Source organism: Chamaea fasciata, unplaced genomic scaffold, assembly GCF_029207755.1.
Source record: "Chamaea fasciata isolate MVZ Bird 193981 ecotype frontalis unplaced genomic scaffold, bChaFas1.0.hap1 SCAF_2, whole genome shotgun sequence".
NCBI classification, from domain to species: domain Eukaryota; kingdom Metazoa; phylum Chordata; class Aves; order Passeriformes; family Sylviidae; genus Chamaea; species Chamaea fasciata.
The window spans coordinates 22,961,471-22,975,378 of record NW_027094087.1 but is presented as its reverse complement, the minus strand read 5'-3'; positions in this window follow the sequence as shown (position 1 = coordinate 22,975,378).

Below are 13,908 nucleotides of genomic sequence, written 5' to 3'. Positions count from 1 at the left end.
CCCTATACATTGAAAGAAAAAGCATCTTCAGTCTAGCTGCTAATCTAGGTTCAGTAGCAAGGCACCAGATTCAGTTTCATTTTGAAGAAGCACATAGTTCCGACCTGCTCCTGGGACTGTAATCAGAGGTTCCCTGGCCAAACAAAACTAAATGAAACCAAGAAGAAAACAGTTTGCCTATAAGAGCTGTCCCACTGGTAACCATACTAAACTGAAGAGGCGTCTCTTTGAGAGAAGTACTGTGAAAGTCCCGTTACTACGGATATTTAAAGCTTCAGTAAAAACAGCTCTGGAGTGAGCAACTTGCTTTCATTGGGAGATAGACTGGGTTTTCTCTCTATTCATATATTCCACATATAGTGGTAACCCTGCCTTTTGTTAGCCAACTTTCATGCTTGAGGGAAAAAAGCCAATTTTATAAAGAATTTTTGTATCTTCATTTGAATAGGTATTCCTGAAGATCCCACTGTTGTAGCCCTGGTTTCGTGCCTGAGATGTTTTGGTTTTCTGAAATTCTTTTCCCAGAAAATTTTCTATAAATAAAACCCATGTTTTTGTAAACTGTACCTATGTTTTCATTCCTTTTCCTAAGAGGGACTTCTTTATGTACCTCTGGTCCGACCAATGTAACTAAAAAAAATTACCTTCTTGTCACAAATCAAATTGGTTTGTGTAAAAAAAGCATATAAAAAAGACACATCCCAAAAATATAAAAGCTATTTTCAACCTTCTGAAGTTCAGAGTCTGCGTCGTCGTTGTAGTATAAAACAACGTTACACTGTGGGACCACTTGCAATTTCAGTCTCCTCAGTAGCTTTGCAGCTGTGGTTTCATTTGGCCTCACTTTCAGTCATCTATGTCTTGGTGACAAAAAACAGTGCAGTGCAACACTACAGCTGAACCCCTTTTCTAAATGATTTAGATATAGTCATGAATCTCCTTGGAGAAGTACCCATTTTTCAGAATAAGGATCACTTATGTCAATTTATGTTGGACTTCAGTTAATCCTGAATTATTAATATTAGTAAAGGAGAGCCTAGTTTATTTTGACCTAAGACTGAAATAGGAGTCTTTAAAGCCGTGATTTTCAAAAGCCACAACACCACTTACTCTTGCAGAGAAGACTTCAGAAAATGCTAGTCTAGGAATGCTCTAATTCATTCAGTGTCTTTAATGACTGCTGGGTTATGTATCCTGCATGATACTGAACTCATGTGACATCAGCACCTGTTGCCATCAAGCTAGTCACAGAGATGTACACAGGTGCTCTGCTTTTATTCCCTGTGATTTCCACTTTTCTTCCCATGCCTGCACAGCTGGGCTCACAGCACTGAAGACACCTGACTTTACAATATCACACATAATAAGAAATGGCCTCAATAATTTCCCCGTTTTCATATTTTAGAAAAAATGTGTTTTCTGTAAATTGTGTGGTGTATACAAGCTGGAATACCTGGGTACAAGCAAGGCTAGAATAATTTTAACGTGCACAAAGAATGGTCTGTACAACCCTTGGGTCAATGTTAATTATTATTGAGATTCAACATCATCAAAAATGCAAACATAACAGTTAAATCCCAGCACAGCTTAGAAACTCTTCAACAAAATGAAATCTCATCTGCTTGTCTGTCAAAAAGAAAAATGCCATCACAGAAAGCCGTCAACCTATCAGCAATTATTCTCAGTGTAGTTGTAGTTTGCCACGGGGGAATGTGATACTTTACAAGACAAACCAAATGTGAGACAGTATGACCCAGGAAGTCCCTTTCTTCTTCTCCAGGGACCCTTCACTATGTGCTGTTGTACACAGTCCCTCCTGCTGTAGCACAGGCTCAGAAAAGCAAGCTTTGAAGGAGAATCTGTTTCAACCAGGAGCTCAGCATGGGCCAATTTACCCTGCTTCTCAGGCTGGCTCCAACCTTCACTCTAAGTCCTGCAGTGCCACACCAAGTTGCTGTCAGTATCCAGGCTCACAGCTCACAGTGCCACATGGGGATGTCTGTGCTGTTCTGTGCTGTGGGGTGTGATGGGGCTGAGATGGAGACAAATGCTGACGTGAGTCCCACACACTGACTGGAGAAGAGCCTGCCCTCAGTTCTGCTTTACTCCGCTCCTGGCTTCCTCTGGTGATACATTGCCATTCCCCTGGCATGGCAGTGCTGAACAGAGGAGCTGCCCAGTGACACCAGTATGATGACATGACAGTATTATGGTGTGAGGCACAATTTCCTGAGCCTGCTTTGGACCACCTGGTCCTGCTCTGCACATGCTCACAATGTCTCTCATTGATGCCAAGGTGGGGTTGATAACCTGGATGCTTCAGCACTAGGAGGAAGAGTGGGCAGAGACAGGTTCATCCCCCTTCTGTGCTGTCTCCTCAGATGACCAGACTCCTTCTCCTCAGCATAATAGCTGACTTGAGCTGAAGCAGCCTGCATGAGGGAAGATACATGGGATACCCTGGACCCAGACAGGAAATGAATGAGGAGGAAAACAACTGAAGATCTTCCTGTGCCCTTAACTGGCACTTCAGTGTCAACTGTGAAGTTTCCAGAGATGAAGGACATCCAACAGGCCAAATCTGCCTTAGCCTTCAGACTTTCAGGAAAGGAATCAAAAATTTCTAACCATGGTCATGCTTCACTCACAGGCACATGGTGACCAGGCCACAAGTTGATCAGGATCAATGATAGAAGATAGAAGCAAACTCCAAAACACAGGCTGTTAATGGATGTAGGAAGTATTTGTATTGGAGAAGTTACAGAGTGAGCTGACAGGACCCTTTCACTTACCCACAGATGTACATGGGGGAGTTAGAACAGCAAAGATCTACCAAGAATTAAATGAGCAGGAAAACTGTAAACATCCACTTGCCTTTAAGGCTCTAAAAAGACTTTCTCCTTGCCTTGGCTTCATTCAGTTTAGCCACAAGATACTCACTGAAAGAGGAAAGTCCAGATCCCTCAGTCTGCCAGGTAGACATAGGACATGCAGAGGATTGTTCCCTTGCAGTAGGATCCTCAATGCAAAACTCACTGCATCTGATTAAAGTGGAAGAGCTCCCCAGTCCAAAATGCAGAGCACAGGACTTGAACAGAGAATGGGTCATAGTTCAGTCTCACCAAAGCTAAAATTTTGTTACAATTCCCTTTAAATAGACTGCTGCTGGAAGTGGGATATACACCCATAGTAATTTTGATGCAATTCTTTATCAAACCTATATGAATTTCAGCTTGGGACTGAAACACTCTTGCATGCTAAAAAATGCTCCATTTAATCCATAACAACATCAATACTGGAGAATGGAAATTCATAGCTAAAATTCCTGTAGATTATCATCTAGCAGTATCAGAGCTGGGCTCTGTGTACATGCATTTAAAGAGTTCTCCATTACCAGATCCACACCATACCCAACCTTCTTAAGAGTGCCCTGGTGCAGCAATTATTATTTCTTTTCCAAGACCTCAGTGTTGGCCAAAGGAATTCACCCCAGATGGCAGGAAACACAGATGGAATTTTATTAAGAGTCCAGGTCTGTGCAGGCGGGAATCCAAATCTGCTGCCCCGTGCATGGAAAACTGCATTCCGGCAAAAGGCCCTATTTTAGCTCAGCTCTACAGGATACCGAGCTATGTTTCTGGACTGTGATTTTCTGGAGGTTTGGGAGTTGCTCCAAGCATAATGCTGAATTTTCTGTGTAAATCTGAGGGATTAGCTCCTTCCCCAAACAATTCTGGTGGCAAGGAGAAACTTTCTGCAGAGGGGCAACCTAATTTCTCAAAGCAGCCCTACTCCCTACCTGACATAACTGTTTTATACAACAAAGTGCCATATCCCATGTACGCCTGGCACTGGGACATGCTAGAGAAGCATGTGACATGCTGCCAGTCTTGTTTCCCACCTGCTGCACCCCTTTCTTTGCCCTACGATCTGCATGCACAATTCACTCAGCTTGTCCCTGGTGTAGTTGCCACCCAGAGCTGTCAGTCCTCTCTGTCCAGTATCTGAGGCACAGCCTGACACAAGTAGAGGCCAGAGAGAGTTTCTGAGCCAGCAGAAGGCAGCAGGAAGAAGGAAGGGAGGTGATGAGAACCCACAGTTAAGTACACAGAGACCTTTATGCCTGCCCTGGTAATGACACAGCAGATGCAGGACTCAGTGGAGGGGGAAAGGTCTCCTTCAGCTCGAGGGAGAACAGAGGAAAAAGGCATTCATTTACCACCCGCAACAGAGAAGACAAGCATGCTGACCTTGATGGTCTTCTCATGTGTGCTCATCTCAGTGGGGTCAAGTTTAAATTTATTTTAATAACGTATGCTATAAAATTCGAAGGGTAATACATCCGTGTTGCCCTAATTTATTCAGCTAGAGAGGAGGAAAAAGAAGTTCATTCTCTGTTTGTTATGAAAGCTAAGCTCAAATATGAACAATGTTCCACAGTAAATGATGGAGAGTTTGACAATCTTATCTGTATCATATCATCATATATTGAAAGGTTCTATTGTTAAGAATACCTACAAGAGAATACAATTTTTATCTGCTTTGGGAAGTGTAATTCTGAGCTTTCTCATTTTAGAGTTCTTTTTAAGTCAGGGCTCTGTGTTAGGTCTTTATAAAGTTAGAAAAGTAAATTATACATGTCCAGCTTTCTCAAAGTTAGTCACAGTTCAAAAATAACACTGGCATTGCCTGGGCTTCATCAAAAGCAGCGTGGCCAGCGGGGAAAGGGAGAGGATTCTGCCCCTCTACTCTGCTCTGTGAGAATTCACCTGCAGTGCTGCACCCAGCTCTGGGGTCCTCAACACAGGAGGGACACTGACCTGTTGGAACGAGCCCAGAGAGGGTCACCAAGATGGCTGGAGGGACGAAACACCTCTTCTACAAGGCAGGCTGAAACAGTTGATATTGTTCAGTCAGGAGAAGAGAAGGCTTCAATGTGACATCATTGTGGCCTTCCAGTACTTGAAGGGAGCCTGCAAGAAAGATGGAGAGGGACTTCTAACAAGGGCATGTAATGACAGGCCAGGGGGAATGGCTTCAAACTGGGAGTAGGTTCACATTGGCTACTAGGAAGAAATTCTTCACTGTGTGGGTGGTGAGGCACTGGAAGACATTGGCCAAAGAACTGGTGGATGCCCCATCCCTGGAAGTGTTCAGTGCCAGGTTGGATGGGGCTTGGTGCAACCTGGTCTAGTAGAAGGTGTCTGCCCGTGTCAGAAGTTTAGAACTAGATGATCTTTAAGATCCCTTCCAATCCATACCATTCTATGATTCTGTTCATGAACAGAACTGGGTTCTGCCTAAAACTTTATATGTCATTAACTTCTTTCTAAAGTTCTTAAGGCTAAAAGCCTAAAAGCGAAATCATTCAGAGAAAACAAAACACTCAGTCCTCAGGCAACACAAAACACAAAAATGTAACAACCTGACAGTGTCAGATGATCTCCATGTTGCACATGACACAGGCCAGGCCCTTCCCTGCTTTGCTGTCAGCCATTAACAAGGAATGCTAAAATGTTAAATGTTAAAATGGCAGCATGGCCATTTTCATTCTTGCATTAAGCTCCGTAGTTACTGAGCCATGGCTTGAGGCATGGTGATGCCCTTAAGGTCTTCCAGCATTTCCTGTAACCCTTGGGTACTAACAGGCTAAAACAGCCCAACAGGGAGAGGAAAGCTGCTGAAACACAGAGCTCATTTAGTATTGTTGCTTGGAAGCCAGTGAAGGTTTTTAATTCCTAGATCTTTGGCAAAAGCTGCCTCCTTTGTATGTTTAGTCATCCAAGAAGTCAAAATGGTCTCCCAAAGGATGTTGAGCTACTCTGTCTGACTTAATTTTGATCATACTGTGCCCACTGAAAATGGGACTTTGATGGATCTCCCTTTTTACCATCTTTTTACCAAACTCCTTCAGGCTCTTATTAGATCTTCTTCACATGCAGTGCAACCTCACTGGTCCAAAATCTATCATATTATTTCCTAGAACATCAACAGATCCTGTCTGTGTCAGTACACAGGTGTCACATTCCAGGAAAACTCAAGGATGATTTTATACTTTGAAAAATTTTGTCATGGTCAGCATTAAAGCCCTATTTCTCTACACACAACACATTTAGAAAACATGTGTTTTATCTTCATTGACTTAAAACTGATCTTAAATCCTATTTTACTGTCACTTCCTCCAACATTCTGTTGTATAATACTTTCTGTCTTGTAGCAGTGAGATAATCTACATATCAAAGTTGTTTGTGCTGGACATGTAATTTCACCTAATACTGAGAATTTCACCACAGTTTCTACAAAGACATTATTAAAAGGCAGAAGAGATGGTAAATCTTTCTACCCTCTCCTGAAATGCTATTAAGTGGGCAGAAGTTCTACTTGGTAGTCACACTCTGCTTTTCAATCCCCAAAAGCAAAATTGAGTAACGTTACTGAAGATTTAGAACTCTTTCATTATCTCCAATGCAATCATGCATTTCTGTAAAATCTATCCAAGCATTCCAATCGTAAAACCATGGGGGTTTTGCTTGCTTTGTTTAGTTGTGGGATTTTTTTGCTTGCTTTGGTTTGAGTTTTTTTGTTTGTTTGTTTTGATTCATTGGGAATTTTTGGATCTGCTATGGATTCTGTCTTTCTACAATCCTTCTTCCTTCTTCCCAGAAGGTAAATCCATCAAAGTATCAAAGTTAGAAGTCCTCAGACTGTCCAAAATATGCCTTGATAAATGTTAGTTTACAAGTGAATTTCAAATTTGGATGCAGAACCACTTGCTTTCAGTTTTTTGATTTTCTTTGCAACATACAAATGAACTCAATTCAGTTACACTATCGTTGACTTCAGCCACACTTTGTTCTCTCTTCAGTCACCCTAGTCAAGGCCCTAATAGACTCTGCTGCTTTCTCCTGGTCATGGTGTTCAATTGCTCTTAAGTAAAGCTTAAAGTAAATCAACATTATCTCTTGAAACACATAGACATTTTCACAGATTCAGGAAACAATTCTTTAACAGGAACATGTATAAAGCTGAGCAACAACAACCTTTTCTCAATGTATGCACATTTATGCCCTGGCAACAGCACTATCTATTTTTCTAAGGCTTAGCCCAGAGTTCAAATTATTTAAAAGCTATGTACTTTCACTGGAGTGTTTAGAAAACACTCACTCTTTTACAATTTCAAATAGTTCCATTTCTGTTTTTCACAGCAGCGATGTATTTATTGCTCCTAACATGCTTTGGGACCTTGATAAATTTACTTCAGTTTCTCAATTACCACATTCCTAAAGGAGAAAACAAAATCCCCACTGATCTTTAAGTCCCTTTGAAATACATCATAGTTCAACTTTGTTATTAGTCTGGCAAACATATCCACGGTTAAGGTAATTAACATTACTGCATGTGATGAAGACACTTTTTGAAATGTCTCAAATCTGATTCTTTTGAAGTCATAGGTGGAAAAACTTTTATTCTGCGACCCTGTGGTACACAGCATCCCCCAATCTACCCCATGTTCTTAATATTTCCCCTCTACTGCACTTTTCATAAACTCTCCTTGACACAGCCATGTCTTTGAACCTGCATGGTTCCCTCATTTGACTCCTGTAACCGCAAATAACTTATTTTGGCCTATCCATAAGGAAAGAAACAGAACTTGCTAGGGCTCTTTCAGAATTAAGTGTCTGCTGATTAGTCAGACATTCTCTGCCTCAGAAAGTATCAGAGATGAGAACTCTTACAGGCTGGAAGAGTGTCTGGGAGAAGCATCTTTGCTGTTTCTTTTATTGCTTCTCTCCATCTTTAGTTTTGGCTCCTGAATAAAAACAGTGATCTAGATGGACCTTTGGTCTACTCAAAGATGGTCATTCTCAAGCTCCTAAAGAGAGTGAGTAGTACTTGATTTTCCCTGCCTCTCCTTCACAAATTTGAATGTTTCTCTGCCATCTACCCAGAGATGATATTTATGAAACTCTTGGAGGGTGAGCTGTCTTTGTGACTGCTGCCTCATTGTCAGATATGGGTGGGATGAGATAGTGAGTTGAAGCTTCCTCATGACAAGGATAGGCTGACATTCTGAGTCAGCAGAATCACCAACACGTTGGGTAGGTTTCTTTGCTAATGCAGTGCACTTTTAATCTAAGTTGCTCCACGGATGAGTTTCCAAATCAATGAATAGCATTTCAGACCCATCAGAAGCTACTCCCACAACAGCTGCCTGCAAACATATTCCTTCTGCAATTTCTGGACTTCCCAGCTGTTGCTGGGAAGCAATATTTAACCCAGCCCCGTGGTGTAGGGCCCATTCAGACAATGATGTGTGTGATGCCTGTGGTAGCAAAGAACTGCTCTGAGCTGCAGCACTGTCAGGGCTCAAAACACCCATCTAGGCTTTCCTACTCAGCAGGAAGCAGTCACACAGCCATGCAAGTAAATTACAGGCTTATCATTCCTCATTCAAGCATCAGCACAGTCATTCAGCAGAATCCCCATGTCCCTACAGCAAGACCACAGAAATATAGTGGTTAAAACTGCACTATGCATTTGTGCTTCACCTTTTTTATTGCCCCTGCTATGTCACTTTGCTTCATGGTTATTCAACAGGTGCCCTTTGAATAAGGAGCATGTGGCACAGAGATGACTGGCAGACAAGGCAGTCAAAAAGAGCAGTCAGGAAGCAGTTGTGCTTATTATAAAGGGCAGCTAACTGATTCATCAGTGCCCTCCCCAGCAAACCATGCCATATAAATGTTATTTTGAAATTAGCCTTGTGGAATAAGGAGGATTAGCTGGAATGCTTGAAGTGTGAATACCTAATGTCCTCTCTCCCTAAAGGAAGACAGACTGAGATTTTTTCCCCTCCAACTTCATGGTGCATGGGTTCAACTCAATTTATGATTTGTGCCCCAAGGCCATTTTTTCAGTCAATTCTTGTTTAAGAGAATTAGCAGGATCCTCATTCTCCAGCGTTAGACTGGTAGTCTGACTGACTCTCACCCAATGCTGGAGGAAGAAGGTAAAAAAATAGGTTTGCAATCCAGCATAATAAGATACTGCAATAGGAAGAGATAGGAACCAGGGTTGCCTCCTTTTGTAGGTCTTGCAAGGAAAAACAGCAAATCTGCCAGGCTACAGATTGCTGTGTTAGCATGCAGTGAGGTTGGAAGAGCATATGGCAGGAGTGGCTGCCTGGCTGAAGTGCACCTATTGCCAGCCCTGTCATTCAGGCCTGTGGAGACAAGATAAAGCTTTATTTTAGTGCCCTGACAGGCTGACAGGAACTTGTCACATTGCAGGAGCTTCTGAATCTCAAATCAGGGGAAGAAGGGGAAGAGAAGAGAAACCAAAGCAATCCCATACTTGATGCATACTTGTCTAATCTCTGGGGGGCAAGAGATAGGGTAAGGTCTCTCATGTATTCTGTGCACACAGTCCTAGCACTAAGGGGTGCTAACAAGTGCAAGAAGGATATAGCAGGAAAAGGTGCCAGAAGAATCTGGACTGAACTTTATTTCATGTTATATCTTCTTTTCAAAAGACATGGAGAATCTCTTGCTGTTTGGCATGGGAAAAACTGCTCCAAGATTTCCCTGTAACTACTCAAAATGGAGAAGAACAGAGAAGAATCCTGAGCTGGCAGGATCTTTCTTGCAGTGTTCTTGGTAAGTGTAGAGTTCATTCCTACAGCTCCAGAGATGGGAGATGGGGAGGAAGAACAGGGATTTTACTTTGGGGGAAAACCTGATGCTTCCTGCAAAATCAGTAACAGTTATTGGGCTGGAAACATAAACACTGCAGTGCTTTATTTCAAATTTTCTGCAGACTGCAGATACTTTCTGCTAGTGCATTTAGGAAAAAAAAGAGACTAAATAAAAAAGAAAGTCCCACAGGACAGTTCTGCCTAGGTTTTTGAGCTCATCTTTCTCTCTATTTAGTTTTAGTCACATGATTTAGATGCAGTCCCTCTACCAAGTATTCCAACAACAGCTTCCACTACCTTTACTGTTTATTCCAGGTAATTCCTCTTATAACAGGTTTTAGGCTGTGGGCACTGCTGTACCACTTCCATTTTCAGCAAACGTGCAGCCAGACATGCAGTTTGGCTTTTTCCCCACCAAACTTAGTGGAAATATCTCTGTTAAGGTGTTCTGCATCTTATCAGATCACACCTGCGGGCTGCTGGTTCCTTGAGGCAGGAGACCTCCTTTAGACAACATTAGATACAATGCTGGTGCGAGACAGATGTGTCAGCTCCTCTCATCTGTTAACACCAGTGCAAATAAAAAGACAAATCTGACCTGGATTTCAGTGGCAGTCAGGACTAAATGCTAGATTCTGATCCAATGAGCAAGGCATTTCAGTCAGATTATTGTACCTCTCTTGGAACATAATGTCCTTAAAAACAGAATCTGGATTTACTTCTCATTGACATGCTGTGTCAATGACACATCTTCTTAATGTGCCATTGGTGCCTGCTTGTTCCTCATGTTTCCTCTGGCTCCACACAATAAAACACCTTTTGAACAAGAACATGTCTTGGAAGCTGAATAAACTCAGTCTGTGCTCGAAACATTTAAGAAGTGTAGGAAAGAAGGCAAAAGAAATCTGCCAGCATGGCTGGAAGAGAAGCTTATCTTGCCTTGGCTGGATTCACTTTGGTTTTCCTCTCCAGCTTCGTTCCATCATTTGCTGCACCAATGTATCCCTGAGGATGCTGACCCCAGAACAATATGCCGCAAAGATGATTACAGTCTAAAAAGGAAAAGAAAACCCTGTCACTATGGTTGTTATGGGTTTTAGCTTTTCACATTTAATCCTTTAATTGGTCTTTCTGGCAAGAAGAATTCGATACTTGGCTTTATTGCTGCATGGATGAGCCCTATTGCAAATCCCATTGGGATAAAGTTACAGTCATTTGGCAGCAAGAAGATCCATAGCAACCTCTCAAAGCCTACCCAGAGGGTTCCTTGTTGACATCACAGTATCTGTGTGATGTCATAAAGCCTCCTAGAAAATGAAACAAGACAAAAAAAGCAGCAAGACCTCTGGATATTTCATGAGATTGAGGCTACCCCTTATTCCACTATTTTACGTATCAAGAGTTATGTCAAAGGAGAGTTGGTCTTGGCTTGCAGCCAGAACATTGATAAAGACAAAATGCACAATAAGAAGGTTGAACAGGCTATGTGCACAGTAAAAAACATATTGTAAAGATGTTGGGTGTGCTGGAGCAGAGGGGGTGAGAGCATTACTAGTGAGTCATTTGGGCAGATCCAGATGAGGGCTAAGCCATCTGAACAACAGACTCTTCAGATGAGACAGTTTTGTCTTATGGAGGCATACAAATAAGTTGCCTTGCAACCTCCCAGCTAAACATCTCAGTGAAAATCAATCTCCCATGTCCCAGGCCAAGAGTGACAGCAGCTTCCTTGCCTTCCAAATGAGCAACCCTTGAGGCATGAAAGAGTGAAACAACATCATTTAGAATAAAATAAAACGTGGGAGCTCTGATTCACAGTCCTATTCATTAATGACTGGTAACTTTCTTCCCTAAGAGAATCAGAAAGATTCAAATCATTGCAATGGGTACAATCCATGACAGGAGTGTAATTTCTTCTGAGTTAAGTTCCTGAATAGAAACCTAAAGGCTTGGCCCTAACAGCCCTCTTCAAGTCAGTCAATTTGTGCTGATGTAACTGAGACGTCTGGACCCACCGTCATGAAAAGAGAGAAGATTAACACCTATGAAGCTAAAAATAAAAGCGTCACCTCTGAGGTTGGGCCCGTGGTGCTTATTACAAGGGCTGGGGTAGGATTGGCAGGGCTGTGCGTCCATCGTGGATGTCACCATGGCACACCCACGCCAACATCTCCACGGAGACATAGCACATTTCTAGCTCCTGCATCACCAACTTGTTGCCAAGGAAACAAGAGGATGCAAAAAAAAAAAAATTAAAATAAGAAAAAAAAATCTCAATGACATTCAATTTTGAGACAGTCAAGAAACCCCTGAAAGGGATTCTAAAGTGCCTGAGAAGGAAATGGAAATTGGGCTTCTAATTACAGATTCTCAACCAACTCCTTTTTATTTCCCGGTTATTCTGTCTGCTCACGTCACTGTCTTCTTGCCATTCTCTGTCTACAGAGGTACGAATGCCAGACACCAGTGAAAAGAGAATCAGAAAGAGCTTTCCTGGAGTGAAGGAGAGGAGGGAGGGAGAGCGGGGGAGAAGGTTACTCAGTACAAGCAATAGTGGAGATTCCATAACTCGGAGGAAGGTGGTGGACATAAGCTGCAGAAAGGGAAATGTGTGGAAGAAAGGCAGAGTAGGAGAGGAGGTTTCTGTGAGAAGGGAATATGTGCAGTTGGCAGGTGTGGGTGTACACATGTATATCTACACCAAATGCATGTGTATTTTTATATATACAGCTGAGAAGGTACATGAGCATACGAAGGTGTACTAAAATCTACATTGCGTAAATAAAAACCTCAGCTGTGCACCCCCCCAAAAAAAGCATTAAGTTCACATAGAAATCAAACAGCTAAACAAGAAAGAGTGTGTATTTTCATTTTGTTTCTTTTAATCCACTATAGCACTACATTTACAAGCTTTTTCCACAACCAAAAAAGCTACAAATCCGCACCTCTTTTTAAATGACAGCCAGAGCTTTCATGCAACCAACTGACTCTAGGAGCTGTGGCTTTGCAAAAAAGGAGAAAATGTAAGAAGAATCACAAGAAGGTGCTGACAGGTGGCAAACCTGGCTGTGCACATAAACACAAGAGCACAGAAGAGAACCAGCAAAGTGTATCACACTATGAAGGGGAGGATGTGTTGGGTGTTACTGGGCAGAGACACATGGCCACCGAGACAACATGTGCAAGTGTTGTCTAAGCATAGCAGAGCCACATTCCACAACCACTGAAACCTTCACGGTCCCAAGTTAGACAGCCTAGTTCTCTTGGGGAATGAGCACAGGGAAGGTTAACTGTTTGAGTAGATGCCTGCATATCATCTTACTTGAGCATGAAAGATAGGGAAAGTTTCATCATGTGATAGCACAAAATGGTCCAGGAGTTTAATGGCTACCCTGCATGGCTGCAGGATGGCTTCGATTTGGGTTAGTGCTGAAACAGATGAAAGAGCTCTGTCTTCATGTCCTCCTCTTCAATATTCAGTCTCACCCTTTTCATGTCTTGAGCCTGTCATCAAACTTGTAGCCAGAAGTGAGATTGCTGTAGACCAGGAGGGAAAACTTATAGACAGAAGTTAACCATTGCTGAATTGCAACAAGGCTCCTACACAATGACATGGAGGGATCTCAGTTAATAACAAGGAGTTCATGGATTTATGGCTGTTGATAGTAAAAGGCTGCCAGCAGTAAGGTTTGGACTCCATCCCAGGGAGACAAGAACCATTGCTGACCAAACACAAATATCCCTTTGTTCCCCCTACCACCCTCTTCCTCCCTCTTGTACAGGTCTTTGCAGGACTGAAAGGTTTCTACACACTTCAAGGCATATTTTCTTCCCCTTGTTAGAAAAAAGATGCCAAGGATGCCAAGTGCTTCTCTAAAAACCTGTGTGGTGACAGTCCTGGCAGTCCAACAGCTTTTTCTAAGATTGCCATGACATGGAAGTGATGGGCACATGAATCACAGTTGTGGAGAACACCAGCCTACGAGCAGATGCTGCATTCAGATTTGCAGAAGCAAGTCCTGACCGCTCAGCTCTCCCCTACTTACTATGTGAGGTAGTTTGGAGTATCTAGTCCCCCTGGGGATTGTAAGCAGGAGAGGATAGGAAGACCTCCTCTTACATGTATACATGCAGTCTAAAACCACAGCAACACAAGCAGCCTAAATCACCTAAATGACAAAGCCAAGGTAAGATGAAAACATTTGAAGTATTTA